This window comes from Capricornis sumatraensis, chromosome 6 (assembly GCF_032405125.1).
Source record: "Capricornis sumatraensis isolate serow.1 chromosome 6, serow.2, whole genome shotgun sequence".
Classification (NCBI taxonomy): Eukaryota; Metazoa; Chordata; class Mammalia; order Artiodactyla; family Bovidae; genus Capricornis; species Capricornis sumatraensis.
In genome coordinates this window covers 8,873,994-8,898,589 of record NC_091074.1, presented here as the reverse complement: position 1 = coordinate 8,898,589, position 24,596 = coordinate 8,873,994, and the positions used below count along the sequence as shown (strand labels likewise).

At 43.4% G+C, this 24,596-nt stretch overlaps 1 pseudogene; it reads left to right on the top strand.

Annotated features, from left to right (window-relative positions):
* Nucleotides 1-18,821, top strand: part of LOC138081230 (probable ATP-dependent RNA helicase DDX60) — a 90,022-nt pseudogene extending 71,201 nt beyond the window's left edge.
* The last annotated feature ends 5,775 nt before the right edge of the window (nt 18,822-24,596 follow it).

The window sequence follows — 24,596 nt, the reverse complement described above, 5'->3', positions numbered from 1 at the left end:
CTCAGCCTTCTTCACAGTCCAACTCTCACATCCATACATGACTACTGGAAAAACCATAGCCTTGACTAAATGGACCTTTGTTTGCAAAGTAATGTATCTGTTTTTTAACATGCTATCTAGGTTGGTCATAACTTTCCTTCCAAGGAGTAAGCGTCTTTTAATTTCATGGCTGCAATTACCATTTGCAGTGACTTTAGAGCCCCCCAGAATAAAGTCTGACACTGTTTCCACTGTTTCCACATCTATTTCCCATGAAGTGATGGGACCAGATGCCATGATCTTTGTTTTCTGAATGTTGAGCTTTAAGCCAGCGTTTTCACTCTCCTCTTTTACTTTCATCAAGAGGCTTTTTAGCTCCTCTTTACTTTCTGCCATGAGGGTGGTGTCATCTGCATATCTGAGGTTATTGATATTTCTCCTGGCAATCTTGATTCCAGCTTGTGCTTCTTCCAGCCCAGCGTTTCTCATGATGTACTCTGCATAGAAGTTAAATAAGCAGGGTGACAGTATACAGCCTTGACGTACTCCTTTTCCTATTTGGAACCAGTCTGTTGTTCTATGTCGAGTTCTAACTGTTGCTTCCTGATCTGCATATAAGTTTCTCAAGAGGCAGGTCAAGTGGTCTGGTATTCCCAACTCTTTCAGAATTTTCCACAGTTTATTGTGATACACACAGTCAAAGGCTTTGGCATAGTCAATAAAGCAGAAATAGATGTTTTTCTGGAGCTCTCTTGCTTTTTCGATGATCCAGCGGATGTTGGCCAATTGATCTCTGGTTCCTCTGCCTTTTCTAAAACCAGCTTGAACATCTGGAAGTTCACGGTTCACGTATTGCTGAAGCCTGCCTTGGAGAATTTTGAGCATTACTTTACTAGCATGTGAGATGAGTGCAATTGTGCTGTAGTTTGAGCATTCTTTGGCGTTGCCTTTCTTTGGGATTGGAATGAAAACTGACCTTTTCCAGTTCTGTGGCCACTGCTGAGTTTTCCAAATTTGCTGGCATATTGAGTGCAGCACTTTCACAGCATCATCTTTCAGGATTTGAAATAGCTCCACTGGAATTCCATCACCTCCACTAGCTTTGTTCATAGTGAAGTCAAGTAAGGCCCATTTGACTTCACATTCCAGGATGTCTGGCTCTAGGTAAGTGATCACACCATTGTGATTATCTGAGTCATGAGGATCTTTTTTGTACAGTTCTTCTGTGTATTCTTGCCACCTTTTCTTAATATCTTCTGCTTCTGTTAGGTCTAGACTATTTCTGTCCTTTATCGAGCCCATCTTTGCATGAAATGTTCCCTTGGCATCTCTATTTTCTTGAAGAGATCTCTAGTCTTTCCCATTCTGTTGTTTTCCTCTATTTCTTTGCCTTGATCGCTGAAGAAGGCTTTCTTATCTCTTCTTGCTATTCTTTGGAACTCTGCATTCAGATGCTTATATCTTTCCTTTTCTCCTTTGCTTTTCGCGTCTCTTCTTTTCACAGCTATTTGTAAGGCTTCCTCAGACAGCCATTTTGCTTTTTTGCATTTCTTTTCCATGGGGATGGTCTTGATCCCTGTCTCCTGTACAATGTCACTAACCTCCATCCATAGTTCACCAGGCACTCTATCTATCAGATCTAGGCCCTGAAATCTATTTCTCACTTCCACTGTATAATCATGAGGAATTTGATTTAGCTCATACCTGAATGGTCTAGTGGTTTTCCCCACTTTTTTCAATTTAAGTCTGCATTTGGCAATAAGGAGTTCATGATCTAAGCCACAGTCAGCTCCCTGTCTTGTTTTTGCTGACTGTATAGAGCTTCTCCATCTTTGGCTGCAAAGAATATAATCAATCTGATTTTGGTGTTGACCATCTGTTGATGTCCATGTGTAGAGCCTTCTCTTGTGTTGTTGGAAGAGGGTGTTTGCTATGACCAGTGCGTTTTTTTGGCAAAACTCTATTAGTCTTTGCCCTGCTTCATTCCGCATTCTAAGGCCAAATGTGCCTGTTACGCCAGGTGTTTCTTGACTCCCTACTTTTGCATTCCAGTCCCCTATAATGAAAAGGACATCTTTTTTGGGTATTAGTTCTAAAAGGTCTTGTAGGTCTGCACAGAACCATTCAACTTCAGCTTCTTATTGTCTTAATGTAAAGTATACAGATGTGTAGAGTCATGCCTTTTTTTTTTCATTCTAATGTGTAAAGCAACCTGGAAAACAAACTTCATTATAATAGTTGCAAGATTCCCATCTGCACTCAGGATTCTTTCCTAGCATTTGTCCTTATCTACTCTTGAGAGAAGTAATAACCAGAATGCAATATGTTAGTCTTCTCTGATACTGCCAGGTGTATTTCTGAGATGAGGTGATCGTGGAGGATAGGTTTGGGTCTGAAAAGGCTGCACGTGATCCCTCAGCCTGCATGCTGCCCGGGGCTGACTCAGGCCTCTCTAATGGCTGCACAGGCTGTCACCTGTGTCTCCTGGTGACTTACGGGTGGAAACAGACCCCAGCTCACCTCAAGGCTGATCTTGGCACCTCTAGAATATCTGCACAGTGTATGTTAGAATGAGAGTCTAGCAGATACAATTTTCTATACTTCTTCAACTGTGAAGCATTTGAATTTGTATGCAGTTTTTAGGAAAATTGAATTTTTCTGTCAAATTTGATGTCAAAAACTGGAGATAGAAAATAAATAAAGCTTTAGTTAGCCTGAGGGATGGGATAGTTCAGAAGGTTTTGCTAATTCCTATTAAATCCATATGAATACTTACACTTAAAATATATTTAAATGGTAAGCTGATAAATCTGGGTAATTAAAGCCTGATAAATGTGCTCTAATAAGACAAGTACATTTTAGGTTTGAGTTACGTGGCATTCTTTTCACCTGGCATTGACAGGCATAACCTCAAACTCAAAAAAAAAAAAACAAAAAGAAAGAAACTTAAAAAAATACAAGGAATATATTTACTGATTTTCCTGATATTTTATATTCAGTTTTTAAAATTCGAATTCCAGGGCAAGATTGGAGAGAGTGATTTTGTGGGAGACTGAAATAAGTGAAATGAAGAAAAGCCTTAGAAAGCATTACAAAGTTCCTCCGGACTGCATTTACACTGAGCACTCGGTTGTGGACTGTCAGATAGGAGGAAAGGATGGGACTACATTTGGGGTGTGTGTGTTAATTGTGTGGCTGGGGCTGCTCCAGGGACACAACCGTCGCCTAAGCAGCTTAAACAATAGGAATTTACTTTCTCAGAGGTCTGGAGCGTGGAAGTCAGGGATCAGGGTGTTGGTGTGGTCTGCTCCTTCCGAGTCCGTGAGGGCCTGTGTCCTTAGTTTGTAGATGGCATTTCTAGTCCACCACTTGTGGATTCTGCCCCAAACACAACTGCCCCTTGTAAGAGGACTGTCTAGCACTACACTCTCCTAATCTACTCGAGAGAAGTAAGAGCCAGAATGCAATGTCCGTCTTTTCTGATGCTTTCAGGTGTATTTCTGAGCACAGTTTTAATCACTGTTAAGTAACAGAGTGAAACCTTTAATTTGATATCTCTGACTCTTTGGTGTTTCAGACTTTAATGAAGATCTTACGCAGACTGTGGGAGACGAGAAGAGGCTAGAAGCTGTGTGGTCTGTTACGGCGGGGCAGCAGTTATCATCAAGGGTCGATGGAGATCAGGCAGGGACAAATGGTGGAGACACTCTTCAGGCTGAAGCACATCACGGTTGGTGAACTTTGAGGCTAACTTTCCTAAAAGCACTGCCTTCATCCCTTTGGACTGCATGTCCCCTGATAGCTTATAGGGAAACGTGCCCTGACATCACCTCTCTCTCCCCCAGGTCCCTCCACTTACCAGGATGCTCTGCCAACACTCAGCATTTTTATTTTGTTCTTTCAATGCATTTTTACATAGTTCATATACAAAGCATGTGCAATTTGGGATCCTGTCTGCTTTACCTTTGAGCTTCTCAGGTGGCTGAGCAGTAAAGAATCTGCCCGCCAATGCAACAGGCTTGGGTTCGATCCTTGGGTCGGGAAGATCCCCTGGAGAAGGAAATGGCAACGCACTCCAGTATTCTTGTGTGGGAAATCCCATGGATAGAGGAGCCTGGCGGGCTGCAAAGAGTCGGATACAACTAAGCAACTGAGCACGCAAATGTAATCAAGTAAATTATTAATGAACATTACATAATCAACATCTTTTAAGTGCATCATAACACACACACATATATATACTCTACTTAGACATTTTCTTGACATTTTCTGGTTTATACATTTATATCAGCATTTCTCATTATTGAAATGACTGTTTCAGAAGGCAAAAGTATTATTAAGGCTATAGAATTATATTGCTATTTTTCCCTCCAGGACGGATCTATTTGGTGTGACTGATGTTGAGTATTTTGGTTAAAAAGTAGAGCTGTGAGTGTAGCTCAGAGAGTTTCCTATTTGCCACCCACCACACCCCCCAGCTCCCTGCATTACTCACATCTTACATCATTGTGGTGCCTTTGTTACAGCTTTCATTTTCCTACAGTGTGGTCAAAATTGCATAAAAGAATGACTCTAGACAATGCTTAATGTGGGTAGATTAAAATTATTAATATCTGAATAAAAGTTTTAAAAGAGCACACACACAAAAAAGAGAGGCTTCCTGTTCAAGATGGCAGAGCAGAAGGACGTGTGCTTATTTCCTCCTGCGAGAGCACCAGAATCAGACAGCTGTTGAACAGCCATCAGTGGGAGGACGCTGGAACCCACAAATGAAAAAGAGGGAAAACGTGTCCCAATAGTGTATGTATCAGAAGTGGGCGTTGTTGGAGGTAATGCCCAAAGGAAGGGTAAAATTACTGATCAGTTTTAGAATTTTACTACTATGGATTGTGTACATTTGTCAGAGCCCACTGAAAGAACAGAATTTGAGAGTGTAACTTCCAAACCCAAGAGGAAAAGCAGCTGGCAGCAGAAACAGCTGAATCAATGAAAAGTAATCAGCAAAGCAGACAAAGTGGTTCAAAACACTGGACAAATAAAAGGCACAGTATTAACTGGTAGGTATATCATCAAATAGGACAATTATGTTAAATATATTGGATGTGTATAATTCTAATTAACAGGACAATATTTTGAACTTGGTTACCAAAATACCCAAGCAGATATTGATTATACGGTACGCATTAAAACATAAGCGGAAAAGAATTGAAAGGGAAAAGTGCAATAATAACCAAAAGAAAGCTGATTCAGTAATAACCAAAATAAGCTGATGCTTATATGAAATAAAATATACTTTAAGGTAAAATCATTACTTCAGGGATGGATGGTACCACCATTAGGAAGGTATAGTAATTTAGTGTTTTTACATGATATCACAAGTCAAGATGTATAAAGAAGAAACCATAATGGGAACAGGAAAATACAGAGTTGATCAATAAAACCCTACACAGGCAGACAGAGGTGGTGCAGGTCAGCTTGTGCTTCGAGGAAAATGTATCGCCACAGTGACGGGAAGAGAGACAAGAGAGGGCGTGAACAACCTTTGTTAAGTCCGGAGCAAGGTAGGCATATGGCAGAGTCCAACTGGTGGCTTCAGTTTCTTCTAAAAAATGTGAGTCAAAATAGTATTTTCAAATAGAGGTAGGAAAGCAAAAGCCTCAGGAAATATCCTTTTCCCTATATCTTATCTCTTCTGATGCCATCACATCTTACCTGGAATCGTCTAAAAACCTCCTTCAGATTATTCAGCTTCCACTCACCCACTTCCTAAGAGTAGTTCAGAGCAGCCAAAGCAAGAGTGGAAACATGCATAAACTCGTCTACTCTGCTTCTTTTACAGTCTAAGCTCCTCAGAGTAGTGCTCTTCATGCTCGATGCGACCTGACCCCTGCTGTGCCTCGGATTTTATCTCCTACTCTTTGCTTGCCTCGGGAATCTTACTTCTTCATTTTTGCTTTGGCTGTGCGGGGTCTCTGTTGCTGCTCGGGCTTCTGCCCAGCTGCAGCATGCGGGCTTCTCCTGTTGTGAGCACGGGCTCTAGGCTGTGTGGGCGCAGTAGCTGTGGCACCCAGGCTTACTTGCTCCACAGCATGTGGGATCTTCCTGGATCAGGGATCAAACCTGTGTCTCCTGCATTCGCAGGTGGATTCATTACCAATGAGCCACCAGGGAAGCCCTAGAAATCGTTTTTTGTTTTTTTTTTTAATTTTTATTTTTACTTTATTTTACTTTACAATACTGTATTGGTTTTGCCATACATTGACATGAATCCACCACGGGTGTACATGTGTTCCCAAACATGAACCCCCCTCCCACCTCCCTCCCCATAACATCTCTCTGGGTCGTCACCGAGCACCAGCCCCAAGCATCCTGTATCCTGCGTTGGACATAGACCTAGAAATCTTTTAATGTAAAATCAATACTCCTTTTATAACCTATTGCTTCTATTTATGCAAAAATTGAATGCTTACTGAGTGGCTTTGGTTTCATATCTTTTTGTAAACTAAAAGTGATAGATAATTGTAATATTAAGGAAAAACATTGAAAAGAAAGGAAATCCCTGTAAGACATAACTATTTCAAATGAAAACGTAAAGTTTGCAGTTTTGATTACATTGGCTACTCTCTGGACTTTTATATAACAAAAATGATTTCAGAGAGTCTAATTCAGTCAATATTCAATGCCTTCCTATACAGCTGTGTTTTCTATGTTAAATTTATTTTTCTATTTGTTTTTTGTTTTGTTTTATCCTCATTTCACAGATGGTGTCAGCTATGTCAACTCTTGCTTTGGGAGTTAATATGCCATGCCATGTAAATCTGTTGTTTTTACGGAAGATTCTTTTTTTTGGGGGGGTGCCTTAAACTTCCAACAGGTACTGATGCCTTTTGTTACATTTGTATACATGAGATTCTGCAACACCCATTCAGTGAGCTGAGATACACCATGCTTATTCTGAGACATTTGGGGACTATAAAATACTGAAAATAGATTCTAGATATATGACATCTGATGCATATGACTATTTTTAAAGATGTTTTCTAGTCATTGATTAAATAGATTCATTTTCTTAGGAATATTCTTGTTTTGGTAAATATTATTGAACTGAACAAAAATGATATGAAGGGTCATAAATGTTCTCAGTTAAGACTAGTTTCAGGAAATATATGGAAATAAGACAGAAATTTCTCCTGCTTAAAAGCCATGACCTGTAACACAGATGTTACTGAAGAAGTAAACACATTTTAATAGTGATTTTGTGAAATCAGACAATACTTTGAAATTTGCTAAAATTAATTATGCCAAGACAGGATGCTTTCAGGATTTTTGAAAGTTTAACATTCCATATAGTCTAGGTAAGTGTGACGTTGATGGAGACAGGATTCGATCTAGGTGGGTGTGACCATTGATGGAGACAGGAATGAGCCTGCTGATGAGCTGTGTATGCTCTCTCTAGACGTCCGGCCATGCAGGCAGACATGCGGAGGACCTCACAGGAAGCGTGTTCTTCTGCAACATCCCATTACCCAAGACAGAACGGCCTCTGAGATCAAATGTGCCTGAACTGAATGACCAGTTTCCTCTAAGCCTTTCTGTGGTCCTCAGACGCATGCTGTTAGGTGCCAAGGCAGATGACAAGGAAGATGCCAGTGCCAAGGTATTAACACACGTTTCAGAGGATCTGACTCAACTCAGTAAACAGAACCGTTCCCCTCTATTGTGTGATATTGCCTGAGCTCCCTAGGCTGCAGGGAATAAAATGACAGTGTGCCTCAAGTAAACCCACAGTGACGTTTGATTCTACTCCACAGAACCCTGGTGCTGCTGCTGCGGAGTTGCTTCGGTCGTGTCCGACTCTGTGCGATCCCATAGACGGCAGCCCACCAGGCTCCCCCTGTCCCCGGGATTCTCCAGGCAAGAACATGGGAGTGCCACAGAACCCTTATTCCTCACAAAAGCAATCTTACAACCTCCATGCTTCCAAACATATGGAAAATTTAGCCCTCGACTTTACTGCTGTAATTACTCCTGGGATCTACATATATTAGACAAGAGACATTATTTTTTCTGTAAATATATCTTGTCTGAAATATTTTAAAAGTCAAATTTCAAAGAAGTAGTTAATGGTTTAAAAATGTACATGATATCGAAATGTTTATAATTCTTGGTTCTATATTTTTATACCTTATTACATATATATAATACAAAAAGTATGTAATATTTATAATAAATATAGTTTAATAATATATTTAATAAATGTAATTTTAATAATAATTTATTATAATAAGTATGGTACATTTTAATAAATTTAAGAGCAATATGGAATGCCTAATTTAAAGTGTAGAAATTCATCATACCTTATACATGGTACATACATATGTGGGCTACCATGTTTTATAATAATAGCGTCTAATGGTCCCATGGGCGTTGCATCTGAAGACAGTACAGAGTTCGCCCCATGTCTAACTTTGTGTTTTGATCTGCATCTGTGTAGGCACTGTCAGTTCTCCAGCGTTCACTGATGTCCTTCAAGCAACCAAATATCGAGTGCATGTTGAAATTTTATTTTATATATTCTTTACAATTCTTGGTCACAGAGGTAAGATTTATACTATTTTTACCAAATCTAAGTTTCTGTTAGTTTTTGCCTCTATTGTACCGAAATTTGCTTTGTTAATGATTTATTTGTTGGATATTTCTGAGGTCTGGAGACAGAGGTTAGCTTGTTGGAACTGGTTTCCAGGGATTCCTGGATCAAGAGTGTGTTCCCATTGGATATTCTGGGCTTGTGTCCCATTTACACTACCACGAACCCTCCAAGTTTGTTTTAGTGAGCTTGCTGGTGAAAGGTTTATTTTACAAGTTGTGTGTTCCAGCCGACATCAAAGGTGACCAGAGGTGCCTTTCCCACACTCCTTCTCATTAAACTGTGCTTGTGTATGCACACCCCCCATACAGCATAAGCACACCATCATACCACACACACACAGCATACACACATACAACCCACATGCTCTCATGCACACCACATCGACACCACACGCCACACAAATATACAGTCATCAGTCAGTTCAGTCACTCAGTCGTGTCCGACTCTTTGTGACCCCGTGAATGGCAGCACGCCAGGCCTCCCTGTCCATCACCAGCTCCCGGAGTCCATAGAGTCAGTGATGCATCCAACCATCTCATCCTCTGTTGTCCCCTTCTCCACCTGCCCTCAATCTTTCCTAGTATCAGGGTCTTTTCTGGTGAGTCAGCTCTTGGCATCAGGTGGCCAAAGTATTGGAGCTTCAGCTTCAAGATCAGTCCTTCCAATGAACATTCAGGGTTGATTTCCTTTAGGACTGAGTGGTTGGATCTCCTTGCAGTCCAAGGGACTCCCAAGAGTCTTCTGCAACACCACAGTTCAAAAGCATCAGTTCTTCTGTGCTCAGCCTTCTTTATGGTCCAACACTCACATCCATACCTGACTGCCGGAAAAATCTTAGCTTTATACAGACCTTTGTCAGCAAAGTGATGTCTCTGTTTTTTAATACACTGTCTAAGTTTGTCATCGGTTTTCTTCCAAGTAGCAAGCATCTTTTAATCTCATGGTTGCAATCACCATCCCCAGTGGTTTTGGAGCCCAAGAAAATAAAATATGTCACTGTTTCCATTGTTTCCCCATCTATTTGCCATGAAGTGATAGGACTGGATGCCATGATCTTAGTTTTTTCAATGTTGAGTTTTAGGTCAACTTCTTCACTGTCCTCTTTCACCCTCCTCAAGAGGCTCTTTAGTTCCTCCTCTCTTCCTGCCATTAGGGTGGTGTCATCTCCATGTCTGAGGCTGTTGATATTTCTCCTGGAAGTCTTGATTCCAGCTTGTCTTTCATCCAACCTGACCTTTTCATGGTGTACTCTGCATAGAAGTACAGATTATACTACAAGGGTGACAATAAACAGCCTTGTTGTATTACAAAGTAATATAATTTATTTGTAATTAATTTTATTTATTTAAAATTCACCAAACATCTGAAAAGTGACTTCAAATCCTTTTTACCTTGAAATTTTAAGTTTAGGTATTAAGAACTGATCCAACATATTTCTAAAATGATGATTTTTTTTTTCTTTAAAGTTTTGAAAAATTACAGTCTTTGTTTTAAACAGGCCCAAAGACATTTTCTGAAAACATAGTGGAGACTCTGGTGGTGGTGTTAGCAAATCGTTTTGGGCAACGATATTCTCTTCAGTGTGTGAAAAACTTTGAAAAGAGATTTTTTTCATTCAGTGGCAAGAAAAAAATATACCGCAACCTTGTGATTTTATCAGAACTCTTCCCATTGTAACCTGCAGTGAAATTGTGTTCGTATAATGACAAAAGCTTTGCTGTTGCTCACTAGAATCGCTTCTTCATCCTGCCTCAGCCAGGTCTGGGCATTTGCCAGAACTTCTCAGACAAGGCTAAGCTTGAGCTCCTATTTAAATATGGCAAACTTTATTCCTGACAGAGATTCTTAGCAAACTATAATAGAGGAGTTTTTTGTTACATTGAAATAAATTTCAAACAACATCACATTCAAAATGGAGAAATCATAGCCACAGGGACATTTATATCTGAAACGAGATGTGAATGTTCAGTGTAGCGGTCATTTGAAAATGTCATTATGGAAATTTCAGTGACTGCCAAATGGCACGAAATAAAACTAGGGTGGATGCCTTGGGTAGGTGAGCAGAGCGAGCAGGGAGCAGGGCCAACCGATATGAAACCGGACCCCGTGCTGCCGAGCCTCAGCACGCGGGTGGCGTAAGCACTTTCTTCATCCGCCAACCTTTGCTGGGAGGATTGAATGGATGGATGTGTGCAGTGGCTGAGAACAGTGCTTGGCACATGGGAACAGTAAGTGTTCTATCTCATTTCACAATTATTGTTATTTAGGGACAAAATGGCTCCTGAAAAAGGCAGAAGACTTGGCAGAAAAATAATTACAATTCATAGCAGTTTAGTATGTCTTCAGATGCAAAATAGATCTAATGAAAGGGACAGCTTTCCCATACACTAAAGTGATAAAGGAAATAAAGTATAAAATAATTGAGTAGAAAATGCAAATTAACAAGACACCACAGTTCTCTTGTAAGTCTGGCAAAGATTACAACGAACAGTTGTGTTGATAGAATTGTACATAGGTAGATCCGTTACAAATGTTAATATAGTATTCCTGAAATTTACAGTAGTGACACAATCGAAATACAAACACAGTGATGTAAACTGCATTAGCTTCATCAGGCTGCTGTCAGAGGCGAGGTGGGTTAGACACTGAGGGCTGCCTTCTCTCCGCTGGAGGTGAGTCCAGGCAGGACTGGTCGCTCTGCTGTCTGCCTCCCTCCGCCTTCCTCGGCTTGTGGACACATCACCATCATCTCTGCCCCCATGTGCCTGAATACGTGTCCACATTTTCCCCTTTATAGGGGCGCTAGCCACTAGGTTAGAAGCCCACTCGACCTCATCTTAGCTAACTGGATGTGCAGTGACCCTCTTTCTTTTCTTTCCCCTTTTAAAATTTTAGTTTATTTTTGGCTGAGCTGAGTCTTTGCTGCTGCTCAGGCTTTCTCTAGTTGCAGAGAGCAGGGGCTACTCTTTGTCGCGGAGCATGGGCTCTGGGGCACGTGGGCACAGGTGGCGGGGCGCCGGGGCTCAGCTGCTCTGCAGCAGGATTGAACCCATGTCCCCTGCACCAGCAGTTGGACTTCCGACTGCCAGACCACCAGGGACATTCTGACCCTCTCTCTGTTTTTTTTAATTGATTAGTTAATTGGTTTCTGGCTGTGCTGAGTCTCCCTTGCCGTGTGGGCTTGCCTCTGGTTGTGGCGAGTGGGGAACTGCTCTCTAGTTGTGCTGCGCAGGCTTCTCATGGCAGCGGCCTGAGTTGTTGTGGCTCCCAGGGTCCAGGGTGTACACTCAGGAGTTGGGTGCACAGGCTTAGTTGCTCCTTGGCGTGTGGGATCTTCCTGAACAGGGATGAAACCCATGTTCCCTACACTAGCAGGCAGATCTTTGCCCCTGACCCCATTTCTTAATAAGGGGCTTAGGATTTCAGGACAGAATTTATTGAGGGACACGATTAAACCTAATGTAGAATAATTATTCACCATTGAAAATTGAATGCCACTCACATGTCAACAAGAAGGAAATGGTTAGGTGAATTCTCAGTTCAGTTCAGTTCAGTTCAGTCACTCAGTCGTGTCCGACTCTTTGCGACCCCATGAATAGCAACACGCCAGGCCTCCCTGTCCATCATCATCTCCTGGAGCTCACTCAAACTCATGTCCATCGAGTCCATGATGCCATCCAGCCATCTCATCCTGGGTCGTCCCCTTCTCCTCCTGCCCCCAATCCCTCCCAGCATCAGAGTCTTTTCCAATGAGTCAACTCTTCGCTTGAGGTGTCCAAAGTACTGGAGCTTCAGCTTTAGCATCATTCCTTCCAAGGAAATCCCAGGGCTGATCTCCTTCAGAATGGACTGGTTGGACTTCCTTGCAGTCCAAGGGACTCTCAAGAGTCTTCTCCAACACCACAGTTCAAAAGCATCAATTCTTCGGCACTCAGCCTTCTTCAGAGTCCAACTCTCACATCCATACATGACCACAGGAACATACCTCATATATAGAAATATTATATAGCCACTAAAATTCATCCTTTCAGATAATATCCTGTGACATGGAAAAGTGCTCCAGAAGTAATGTTGAGTATAAAAATCAAACAAAAATCCCACAACATCAGTTTGTATGTAAAACACAGGAAGGAAATACCATATGCCAAAACCTTTATAACCTGTATGCCTGAGTGGTAAGATCACAAGTAACTTTAGTGTGTGTGTGTGTGTGTTTAATACTTTGCTGTAAATAATGAAGCTTACACTTAGAAACATATTCCCATCCAGACTTGTAAAATTCTTATGACCCTGTGTCCCCCGGACTCTGGTCTCCCCTGCCTGGACTTTGATTGGCCATACCCATCTCTTTCGTGTCCCCAGGTAGTTCTGAAGGCCCTGCCTGAGGACTTGGCCACCGGGGCAGAGGAACACAATGGCAGAGTTCAGAACGATGTTTCCTTCCTCCTGACAATTTCTAAGCTGGCTGACATGAGAAAAGAATGCCAGCTGCCTCTCTCAGAGACTGGTAAGGCTGAGAACGTCCGTGCTGTGTAGTCAAGAGCAGAAGATAAATGTCAAAATCTTGAGATAGAATTAAACATTAGAATACAAGGGGGAAACTTGGGCGGGAAGAACACTGAGGAAACACACATCCTCCTCCAGACTTTTGCTGTGCAATGGTGCTCCTACAGTATCTTATTTGGAATCAGCTAAACCACCACGGATTTGATTTGACATTAAATACTTAAAACACATCTACATTTTCTGGCATTATGCTAAGCTAACAGACCATCAGTTCAATTCAGTTACTCAGTCGTGTCCAACTCTTTGCGACACCATGGACTGTAGCACACTAAGCTTCCCTGTCCATCACCAACTCCCAGAGCTTGCTCAAACTCATGTCCATTGAGTCGGTGATGCTATCCAACCATCTCATCCTCTGTTTTCCCCTTTTCCTCCCGCCTTCAATCTTTCCCAGCATCAGGGTCTTTTCCAATGAGTCAGCTCTTCGCATTACGTGGCCAAAGTATTGGAGTTCCAGCTTCAGCATCAGTCCTTCCAATGAATATTCAGGACTGATTTCCTTTAGGATGGACTGGTTGGATCTCCTTGCAGTCCAAAGGACTCTCAAGAGTCTTCTCCAACACCACAGTTCAAAAGCATCAATTCTTCAGCGCTCAGCTTTCTTTATGGTCCAACTCGCACATCCATACAATTTAGTCCATAATATCCCTTTTTCTCTTGATGCTGTTTGTCTTTTGGTCAAGACTGATGTCCTCACTAGTTAAGCTTTCAAATCTGAATAACTTTGGAAATAGTTAAAAAAGGACCATTGGCACTACGGGGCTCATCAGTATGTGTGAACTTCCTTGAGTACACTATGAGAGCAACAAGGAAGTCCAGGCATTGCGCGTGCCTTTGAGGACAGGAGAGAGTAAATGAAAAAAGTAACAGAATATAAGGAAAGTGCATCCATCTGTGCCAAATGAAGTAAAGGCTTAGGAAGTAGAGAATACACTCTGTGCCCAGGACAAAGAGGAGGAGGAGAGGAGAGGGACGAGGAGGAGGAGGATCTGAGAGGGACGAGGAGGAGGTGGATCTGAGAGGGGACTAAGAGGGAAGTCAGAAGGGGCAGTGTCCTTCCCTCCCTTCTGGAAGAACCAGGGAGGGAAGAGGAGCGGTTAGCTCCGCCTAGGTTCATTTTTATTTCTGGATAGACTGTTCTATTGGAATGTGGGAGGCCTAGGAGCGACAAAGAGGAAAGGGTGGGTTCTTTCAGTCATCGAATATGAAATCAGCCAGCAGTGAGGCACTTCTCAGGAAAGAATGTCATTGTTTCCAGGAAACCGCCTGCATTTCCGACGGTGGCTCAGAACACTTACCTGCCTTCTGACTTTCTCTGGGGCGATGTCTATGGGCAGGCTAATGCCCCTCCCTGCAGAGCAGTGGGGTCCTGGTCCTGGGACCCCCTGAGCTGGTGATGTGGTCAAGGAACGTTCTCTGCCCTGCTGATCTCAGGGAACACGTCTGGGACGAGGGAAGGGGGTAGGGGGAGGGCAGAGTGCAGACAGGGGGAGACGGCGTCCCCTGAGCTGGTGATGTGGTCAAGGGACGTTCTCTGCCCTGCTGATCTCAGAGGACACGTCTGGGGCGAGGGAAGTGGGTAGGGGGAGGGCAGAGTGCAGACCGGGAGACGGCGTGAGGCACTGCTCTGCTCCTCCTCCGCTCACACTAGCATCTCAGGCCTGGGTGGGGGAGCTCAGTCAGAGCTGGTGGGGCACAGGGAGGAGGGTGAGGCCGCCATTCCCTGCCCTGCTGGGTTCTGAAGAGGAAACCTAGCCCTACTGGGCAGTGAGGCCAATTTTAACACTGTTACAAGAAATCTTGCAGTTTTTGTAGCTCTGAAGCATCTTTTAAAACAACTTTTTATATGAAATACAGTGATTTACAATGGTGTGTCGGTGCCTTAAAAGCAATTAACCAATGATGAAATGCATTTTAAAGGAGTGGTTGCTGGTCCTGGGGTTTGGCCTGAGACTGTCAGATCACCGGACTCTGTTGCTTTGTCAACGGTGTTCATCCAGTTTCCAGGTGGGGATGCAGCAGCCCTGTGGGACCAGTTGATGAGGACAGATAACAGCGCCCATGACACAGACCAGAACGGCTGTGGTGCGGGAAGAAGGCCTTCCCAGTGTTGGCCCAGCAGTACCATCCTTAGCTGTTCATCTTAAACGTTTTCTGCCGGGGTCCAGCCCCGGTGGATCCAGGGAATTCGAAGGGTGGATGGCGTTGGCGTGGAAAGACTTGTTTATTGATTGATAGAAGATTAGATTAAGGAACTATAGTGTAGTAGGAAGATTAAGTGGAGGAAGAAAGCTGAATAGCTTGGTTTACGTGGAAGACCAATAAAATTCCAGACAAGGAATTTGCACCATCTACGTTGGGCCGCCGGCGCCCGCTTGGATATCTAAGGGTGCCTCGCCTTAAGCTCCCTTTCGCGTGGGTCTTAACAGCCAGGGCAAGTAAGTAGACCTGGCGAGCCTCTGCGCCCCAGATGGAAATTCAGCCTGAAATTAAAGTAAAGAGCAGAGAGAGGGAAAGGGAGAGAAGAAGAGAGAGAGAAAGACACGGGGGGAGCCAGGTTCCCAAGAAACCAGGCCGAGAGACTAGTTCGAGAAACTGGTCCGAGAAACTGGTCCCATCCTTTATTGTTCAGAAGGCCTTTTATACTTTTGATAAAACATGGAGATCAATGGGTAACACAAAATTATGTAGCGTTCGCAACCCAGACTCTTTCTGTATATTATTTTGTATACAAAAGGTCTCAGGTGATTTACATTATCTTCTGGCCAAGAGGCTTGTTAACACTTTTTGGCTCTCTTCCTTAATGAATGTTAATTTTGTTTCTCCTGAAGTGTTTTTCTTTAATCTGCATCTCCTTAAAGCGCTAAAGTTACATCTCTATAGAACAAAGGCACAGTGGGTTATAACAAAGAAGGTACTTAACTCAAAGATCTAATGTTGCTAACACAATGTCTACTACTTGTTTTTCTCTATACCAACTATATCTACAAATAAAGGATATGAAAATTTGGCAGCAAGTATTGACTCAACAAATGAAAACTTTTAATCAGTCCTATTCTAAAGATTTTTACTCTTCGGAAGCCCCTACATTCCTAAGATGTTTTAAGCTTCCTGTGCCTCCTGTGGTCAGGAGGCCTCAAACAATCACATGCGCAGCTGTACGAGTCCTGCAGGCAGGCTAGAAAGCCATCGGAGGGGTTTTTGGATTGAAATACTCTTTCAAATGCAGAAGACTAAAGCCCTAAATTGACTTTTTCCAGAAAATGTCAGAAGAGTGGAAAAGCAGAGCACAAAAGCGGGCAGATTTTTGTTGGGGTACATGCTTAGGAATTTCCAGAGGGGTCCCTGAAGTCTGAGCACGCCTTGCATATGTCAGCTTCCTTCCTCATGACCTTGTCACGGGCGGGATTCCTCACACTGGCTCCCGGCAGTTTTCCTCTTGAAAACACTTAATCAGTAGCCTGGTAATAATGGAAAAAACTGAGGCTTCCCAGTAGTGTTAGTGGTAAAGAACCTGCCTGCCGATGCAGGAGATGCGAGAGTGTTGGGCTCGATCCCTGGGTTGCGAGGATCCCCTGGAGGAGGAAATTGCAACCCACTCCTGTATTCTTGCCTGGAGAATCCCATGGAGAGAGGAGCCTGGTGGGCTATAGTCCATGGGTCACAAAAGAGTTGGACGTGACTGAAGCGACTCAGCATGCATGCACCAAGGGAATAACAAGTCTGTTTAGCTTTAAATAATATTGTGTTTAACCAGAGAACAGTGTTCAGTCCCTTCCCTCTTTGATTTCCTGCTTCATTTCTTCTGGACTTTTTGGGTAAAGAATGTGTGGACTCTGCGGGTCTGCCACCTGATGCCTGGGACAGAGCAGGACTGCAGTCTCCCTGCTTGCCTGCCCAACACAAGCGATCAAGACCTGCTTGACATCAGTGTGGTAAAAGATGTGTGTGGACATATGGCTGAGCTTCCTTTCATCATGTGTACTCGCTTAAGAGAAACAATTTCACCATGATTATAGTAGTAGCTGTGTTCAGTAGACCTTAAGAGTATATACTTGAGTAAGTAAATCTTGGGGCTTCCCAGGCGGTGCTAGTGGTAAAGAATCCACCTGCCAATGAAGGAGGCATGAGATGCAGGCTCAACCCCTGGGTCAGGAAGGTCCCCTGAAGGAGGGCACCCACTCCAGTATTCTTGCCGGGAGAATCCCCTGGACAGAGGAGCCTGGTGGGCTACAGTCCCTGGGGTTTCAAGGAGTCGGACACGACTGGGGGAGCGACTGAACAACAAGAATAAGTATATCTTACTCTTCTTCCAAAACAAGAATTCAAACTTTTCACTGAAGTGTAAAAACAAATCTTTTTAAAATACTTGAGTGGTTTTTAAATAGAAAGTTAAATGAGGTAAGGAAAAGAATGTAATGTTCTCAGTTTCTCATCACTTACGGATTATGCCTGACTGTGAGGATGGTCAGCCCAGAGGCCCGGGCTGCTCCTGTGTGGACCAGAGCCCAGCACCCCTGCCGGAGACCCCGTCCCATAGGCACCGAGTAGACACACAGCAAAATAGGCCCCTGCGACTGGCGGGTTGTGTCTGTGTGTCCTCATTCTTGTGATCCTTGCACCTAAGATGGTGTGGGATACAGAGGGAAACAACAAATATATAACACACACTTTAATTTTTAAGATGAACACACGAGCCACTGTTTCCTGCCCCAGGTGATTGAGAGTAATGAGCCTGCTGGCCGGTCCTGTGAAAAACCCTAGAGCCTTATCCACGGCACAGAGAGAAGCAGTATGTTTTTGTTTTCTTGGATGGAAACTTCTGGGAGATATTTCCTCATGCTTTTTTGATTGAATTATAGTTGATTTGAGCTTCCCTGGTGGCTCAGACGGTAAGAATCCGTATGCAACGCAGGAGACGCAAGTTTGATCCCTGGGTCGGGAGGATCCCGTGGAGAAGGGAACCCACTCCAGTACTCTTGCCTGGGGAATCCCATGGACACAGGAGCCTGGTTGGCTGCAGTCCTTGGGGTCGCAAAGAGTCGTATGTGACTGAGTGACTAAGCCACCACAGAGCTGATTTACAGTGCTGTGTTAGTTACTGCGGTACAGCAAAGCAATTCAGTCATACACACGTACGTGCATATATCCCTTTTTTACAAGTTGTTTTTATTATGGTTCTTCACAGGATATTGAATATAGGTCCCTGTGCTGTACAGTGGGGCCTTGTTATTTATCCGTTCTGTGCATAGACATTGACAGGTGCTAACCCCAGCCTCCCACTCCGTACCTCCCTCAACCCTGTCCCCCCTGGCCGCCACAAGTCTGTGCTCTCTGTCTGTGAGTCTCTGTCTGTTTCACAGACACACTTGTGCCATATCTGAGGCTCTACACAGTACCATCTGGTGTTTGTCTTTCCCTTCTGACTTGCTGCAGCGGGTGTGATCATCTGCGCTTTCTTCCCTGTGGCCTGAACTGGCGTTACAATGGCCGAGCCATTTGCATTGCACTGTCGGTGTCCCCGGTCTGCTGTATCCATTCATGGGCCCTTGCTTCCTTAGGCTGCCTCCACGTCTTGGCTGTTGTACCTAGTGCTGCCCTGACCATTGGCCTGCAGGTGTCTTAGACAACTGTGGTTTTCTCCAGATCTGTGCTCGGTACCTGTATGTCTAACGTTGGAAAGAACCCCCACGCTGTTCTCCCTAGTAGATGATTCGATTTCCATCCCCACCAGCAGTGCAGGAGATTTCCCGTCTGTCTGCACTCTCTCCAGCATTGACTGCCTTAGATGTTCTGAGATGGCCCTGCTGAGCGGTGTGAGGTAATGTCACTGGACTTTCAACTTGCATTTCTCTAGTGATTAGCAACGCTGACTCATGGGCTTCATGGGCTTTATGGCCATGTGTATGCTTTCTTCGGAGAAATGTGTGTTTATATCATTGCCCCGTTTTTATTGGGTTGCTGGTTTTGACATAGAGTGGCACAAGCCGTTTGTACATTTTGGAGATGAATAGTTTGTGGGTATCTTTGTTTGCAAATATCTTTTTTCCACTCTGAGAGTGATCTTTTTCTTTGGTTTGGTTTTCTTTGCTGTGCTCAAGCTCTTCAGCTTAATTACATACCATTTGTTTGTTTTTGTCTTGTTTTCCATTATTCTAAGAGGTGGGAAAAAAGAACTTGCAGCGATTTACGTTAAAGTGGATTCTGCCTGTATTTTCCTCCAGAGTTTCTTAGTATCCTTGCATGGAAATCTTTAATCTCTTTGGAGTTGATTTGTTTGTATGATGTTAGGGAGTATTCTGATTTCATCCTCATTTTCATCCTTTCAGGAACCTGTCCTCCAGAGTGGTTGTTCCCAAGTAACAATCCTAGCAGCAGTGTGTGAGGGTTCCCTTTTCTCCAGACCATCTCCAGCATGGATTGTTTGTAGAGTTTGTGGCAGTGGTCATTCTCACTGAGGCAAGGTGAGCCCTTTTTGTAGTTTTGATTTGGATTTTTCTAATTTTTAGTGATGTTGTTATCTTTTCATGTGATTCTTTATAAACAGTGCGAGGTAAATTTACCTCTTGAAATTGGTTTCTTGAACTACTGCCCTATTTGGAGTTGTTTGATGACCTTCCTTAGGAAATTACTTGAGGGCAGAAGAAGATTTTTCCTTACAACCCTGAAAACCTTTCCTTGTGTGAGAAGGCAATGGCACCCCACTCCAGTACTCTTGCCTGGAAAATCTCATGGACAGAGGAGCCTGGAAGGCTGTAGTCCATGGGGTCACTGAGGGTCGGACACGACTGAGTGGCTTCACTTTCACTTTTCACTTTCATGAACTGGAAAAGGAAATGGTAACCCACTCCAGTGTTCTTGCCTGGAGAATCCCAGGGACAGGGGAGCCTGGTGGCCTGCCGTCCGTGGGGTCGCACAGAATCGGACACGACTGAAGCAACTTAGCAGCAGCAGCAACAGAGGTTTTATAGTTGTAGTTCCTCAAAATGGCCACAAAACAGCAGCATTTCTCCATGCCGCACTTCTTTTTTTGGTGGTGGGGTGGGCTGTAGAGGATTTCATTTTTCTTTTGTATTGGAGTAAAATTAATTTACTTTACCCTACCTGCCTCCTGAGAAACCTGTATGCAGGTCAAGAAGCAACAGTTAGAACAAACATGGAACAACAAACTGATTCAAAATTGAGAAAGGAGCATGTCAAGGCTGTATATTATCGTTGTGCTTATTTAACTTATATGCAGAGTACATCATGAGAAATGGCTGGATGAAGCACAGGCTGGAATCAAGATTGCTGGGAGAAACACCAATAACCTCAGCTATACAGATGACACCATCTTTATGGCAAAAAGTGAAGAAGAACTAAAGAGCCTCTTGATGAAGGGAAAAGAAGAGAGTGAAAAAGCTGGAGTAAAGCTCAACATTCAGAAAACGAAGATCATGGCATCTGGTCCCATCACTTCATGGCAAATAGATGGGGAAACAATGTCAGACTTGATTTTGGGGGCTTCAAAATCACTGCAGATGGTGACTGCAGCCAAGAAATTAAAAGATGTTTGCTACTTGGAAGAAAAGCTATGATCAACCTAGATAGCATATTAAAAATCAGAGACATTACTTTGCCGATAAAGGTCTGTTTAGTCAAAGCTCTGGTTTTTCCAGTGGTCATGTATGGAAGTGAGAGTTGGACCATAAAGAAGGCTGAGCACCAAAGAATTGATGCTTTTGAACTGTGGTGTTGGAGAAGACTCTTGAGAGTCCCTTGGACTGCAAGGAGATCCAAACAGTCCATCCTAAAGGAAATTAGTCCTGAATATTCATTGTAAGGACTGATGCTGAAGCTGAAACTCCTATACTTTGGCCACCTGATGTGAAGAGCCAGCTCATTAGAAAAGACCCTTATGCCAGGAAATATTGAGGGCAGGAGGAGAAGGGGACCATTCCTAGAGATGGTTGGATGACATCACCGACTCAATGGACCTGAGTCTGAGCAAGCCCCAGGAGATGGAGAAGGACAAGGAAGCCTGGCAGGCTGCAGTCCACGGGGTTGCAAAGAGTCGGACATGACTGAACAACAACAGCAACAAAGCCGGTTTCCAATGTTGCGGTTGTTTTAGGTGTACAAGAACTTGACGCGGTTATACTTAGACACACGTCTGTTCTTTATTGTGTCCTTTTCCCACATAGGTTATTACAGTATGTGCGGTGGAGTCACCTGTGCACTTCCCTGTCATTTTTGATTATCTATTTGATCGATGTTAGTGTGCGCATGTTAATTCCAAGCACTTCATTTATCTCTTTCCTCTAACTTTTTTTCTACTCATAAGTTGGTGTTTTAGTTGTCAGTCTGTTTCTGTTGTGAAAGTTCCCCCTTTAAGTATGCTATATGGTATTACTCTTCCTATCTCTGATTTACTTCACTTAGTAATGTTCTCTCTTTGTCTGTGCTGCTTCCAGTGACACTGTTTGGTTCTGCTTTACGGATGAACAGTATTCCATTTATAGATGTAGCAGTATTCATTTTTCTCTGGATGGACATTTTGGTGGATTCTGTGTCTTGACTGTGGTAAATAGTGGTGCTCAGAAAGTAGGGGTGCACAAGCCATTTGGAATTATGGTTTCCACGTCTTGGATCATGTGGTAACCCTGTTTAGAGGAACTTTAGTTTTTAGGAGCTAAAGTTCATTAAACTTGAAAACTTAAAAACTAAAGCTCACTTAGTTTCCTTTAGTTTTTAAGGAACCTCCATGCTATTTCCCATCCTGGCTGCACCCATTTCCATCTCCATCTAGAGTGACGGAGGATGCCTTTGCCCGATGCCCTGAGCAGCATTTATTCTTCATAGATCCTTCAGATGGTGGTCCTTCTGACTGATGCGACGGGATTGCTCATCATAACGTTGGTTTGCATAGATTTACCGATTAGTGATGTGGAATATCGTTCCATGTGCTTTTTTACGTTATACAGTGTGACTCCAACTTTCTGCTTGAAATGGGCTCCTTGTAAGTCTTTCCTGTTTTGAGTTCTTCTCAGATGATTTATCCCAGGACATTCCTTGAGGGCAGGAGTCCTTTACAGCCCTACAGGCCTTGCCCATCAGCCCCAGCTTTCAAATGGTTGTAACAAAAAAGGGCCACAAGGGGGCAGCATTGTTTCCTGCCCCACTCTGTTTTTTCACAATTTAGTTTTGTCTATTGGATTTGAGTTGATTTTCAATGTTGTGTTTCTTTGAGGTGTGTGGAGTCTTGATTCAGTGATACACAGATGAATAGTAGACACATATCTGTGTCTGTATCCGGGGTCTGGCCTCTTCTCGTCATTGGGATCTTTTCCCCAGTGGGCCTGGCAGCCCTTTGGGAGTCACCCCCAGCCACCCCATTCCCTGCCTGAGCCTGGCTCTGGGAAGGCCCCGGGCCAGTGTAAGTCACCCCTTCATGTAAGCATAGGTCAGATGGTGAAGGTTCAGGCAGCAGTGAGCCCGGCTCTGGAGACTGTGCCCGCGCCTGGCATCATCTCAGAGATGTAGAGCAGAGCCCCTCAGGACCCCCAGGAGCCAGAAGGACGGTCTCATCACAGAGAGCTTCTTAAGCTCACCTGATTGGAGTCTAGCTGGTTTACAGTGTTGTACTGGAAGCCAGTGCAGCTGTGCTGTACAGCACGGCGACTCGGTCACGCATGCGCTCCGTGTTCTCTCCCACCATGGCTGACCCCAGGAGCCTGCCTGTAGTCCCCTGTGCTCCGCAGTCGGCCCTGGTTGCTTGTGCTTCCTGCAGGTAACAGCCTGCGTCTGCTAACCCACCCTCCCAGTCCTTCCGTTGCTCACTCTCTCACACCTTGGCAACCGCAGGGCTGCTCTCTATGCCTGTGAGGCTGCTTCTGCTTTGCAGGCAGGTTCATTTGCGTCAATGTGCTCTGCACATAGCTCATATTGTATCCTTGCCTTTCTGTTTCACTTACTTCACTTAGTTTGATCGTCTCTAAGTTCACCCATGTTGCTGCAAGTGTCATTATTTCACTTGTTTTGACTAATATTCCCTTGCATTTATGTACCACATTTTCTGTGTCCATTTATCTGTCCATGGACAGTTGGGTCGCTTCCATGTCTTGGCTATGGTGAACAGTGCTGCTGTGAACCTAAGGGTTTGTGTGCTTATTGAAGTAGACTTTTCACCAGAGCAGGATTGCTGGGTCACATGGGATTTCTATTTTTAGTTTTCTGAGAAGCCTTCATACTATGCTCTGTAGTGACTGCGCCAGCTTCCCCCCAGCAGTGTAGGCATGTTTGATGTGCAGTACATTCTAAAGACTGAGGACAAAGTCCGGTAGTTATATTCTGAAAGGCAGTTTAAGAAAAAAATAGGTATATATGGAGAGGGGGAATGCTACTTGTGTTATGCATAGCTGATACAATATCAGTTGGTAAAGTCATGAATAGTTTTTCAGGAAAAATGGATTTCAAAAAACTATTTGTAGTATAAAAATACAAATATAAAAGTGACTCTGACTTCACATTTCAAGCAAGCTCCAGGAGTTAGTGAAGGACAGGGAGGCCTGGCATGCTGCAGTCCATGGGGTCGCAATGAGTCAGACATGACTGAGTGGTGATCTGATTTCTATGATTTCTAAGACTCAACATTTTGAATATTGATTTTTTTTTTTTTACTGACTTTGGTTGTTTATATTAAAGTGAAGAAAACCTTAATACGCTGATTGAACACTTGACAATACTTAATTAAAACATATTATTGTCTAGATAGTAGATGTAAAGAACCAGGATAGTCAAATTTTATAATAGACTAAAGTGAAAGTGAAGTCGCTCAGTCGTGTTTGACTGTTTTGCGACCCCATGGACTGTAGCCCACCAGGCTCCTCTGTCCATGGAATTTTCCAGGCAAGAGTGCTGGACTGGGTTGCCATTTCCTTCTCCAATAATAGATTAAGGCTTGCCTCAAAAAAAAGATGGTAACAATGTAAAATCTCTGCATGTCCTCAGGGTATGTTAGGAACAATTGCCGTGGATGCAAAAAATATTCCTCTCCTTTACTCGAGTAAACGCAACAACATTGGAAGAACCTGCCCTTTGAATGGTTATGTACTGAACTTCTACAAACGTGACTGCACCGACTGAGGATAACTGGTATAAGCTTCCCTGTGTTAATATGTTCTACAGACATGCACGTGTGTTTGTGTAATGGGGGCTGTTTCATCATGACCTATGAGATTAGTTTTAAGATACAGTGATTTAAGAAGACTCACTAAGATGCAATTCATTTCAAATGGTTTAAAAGATGCTTTTTCAAATTATGATTGAGGTGAAGATCACATAACATAAAATTGTCCATTTTAAAGTGAACAATTTCAGGATATTTGATGCATTCAGAATGAACAACCACCGTCTCCATCGA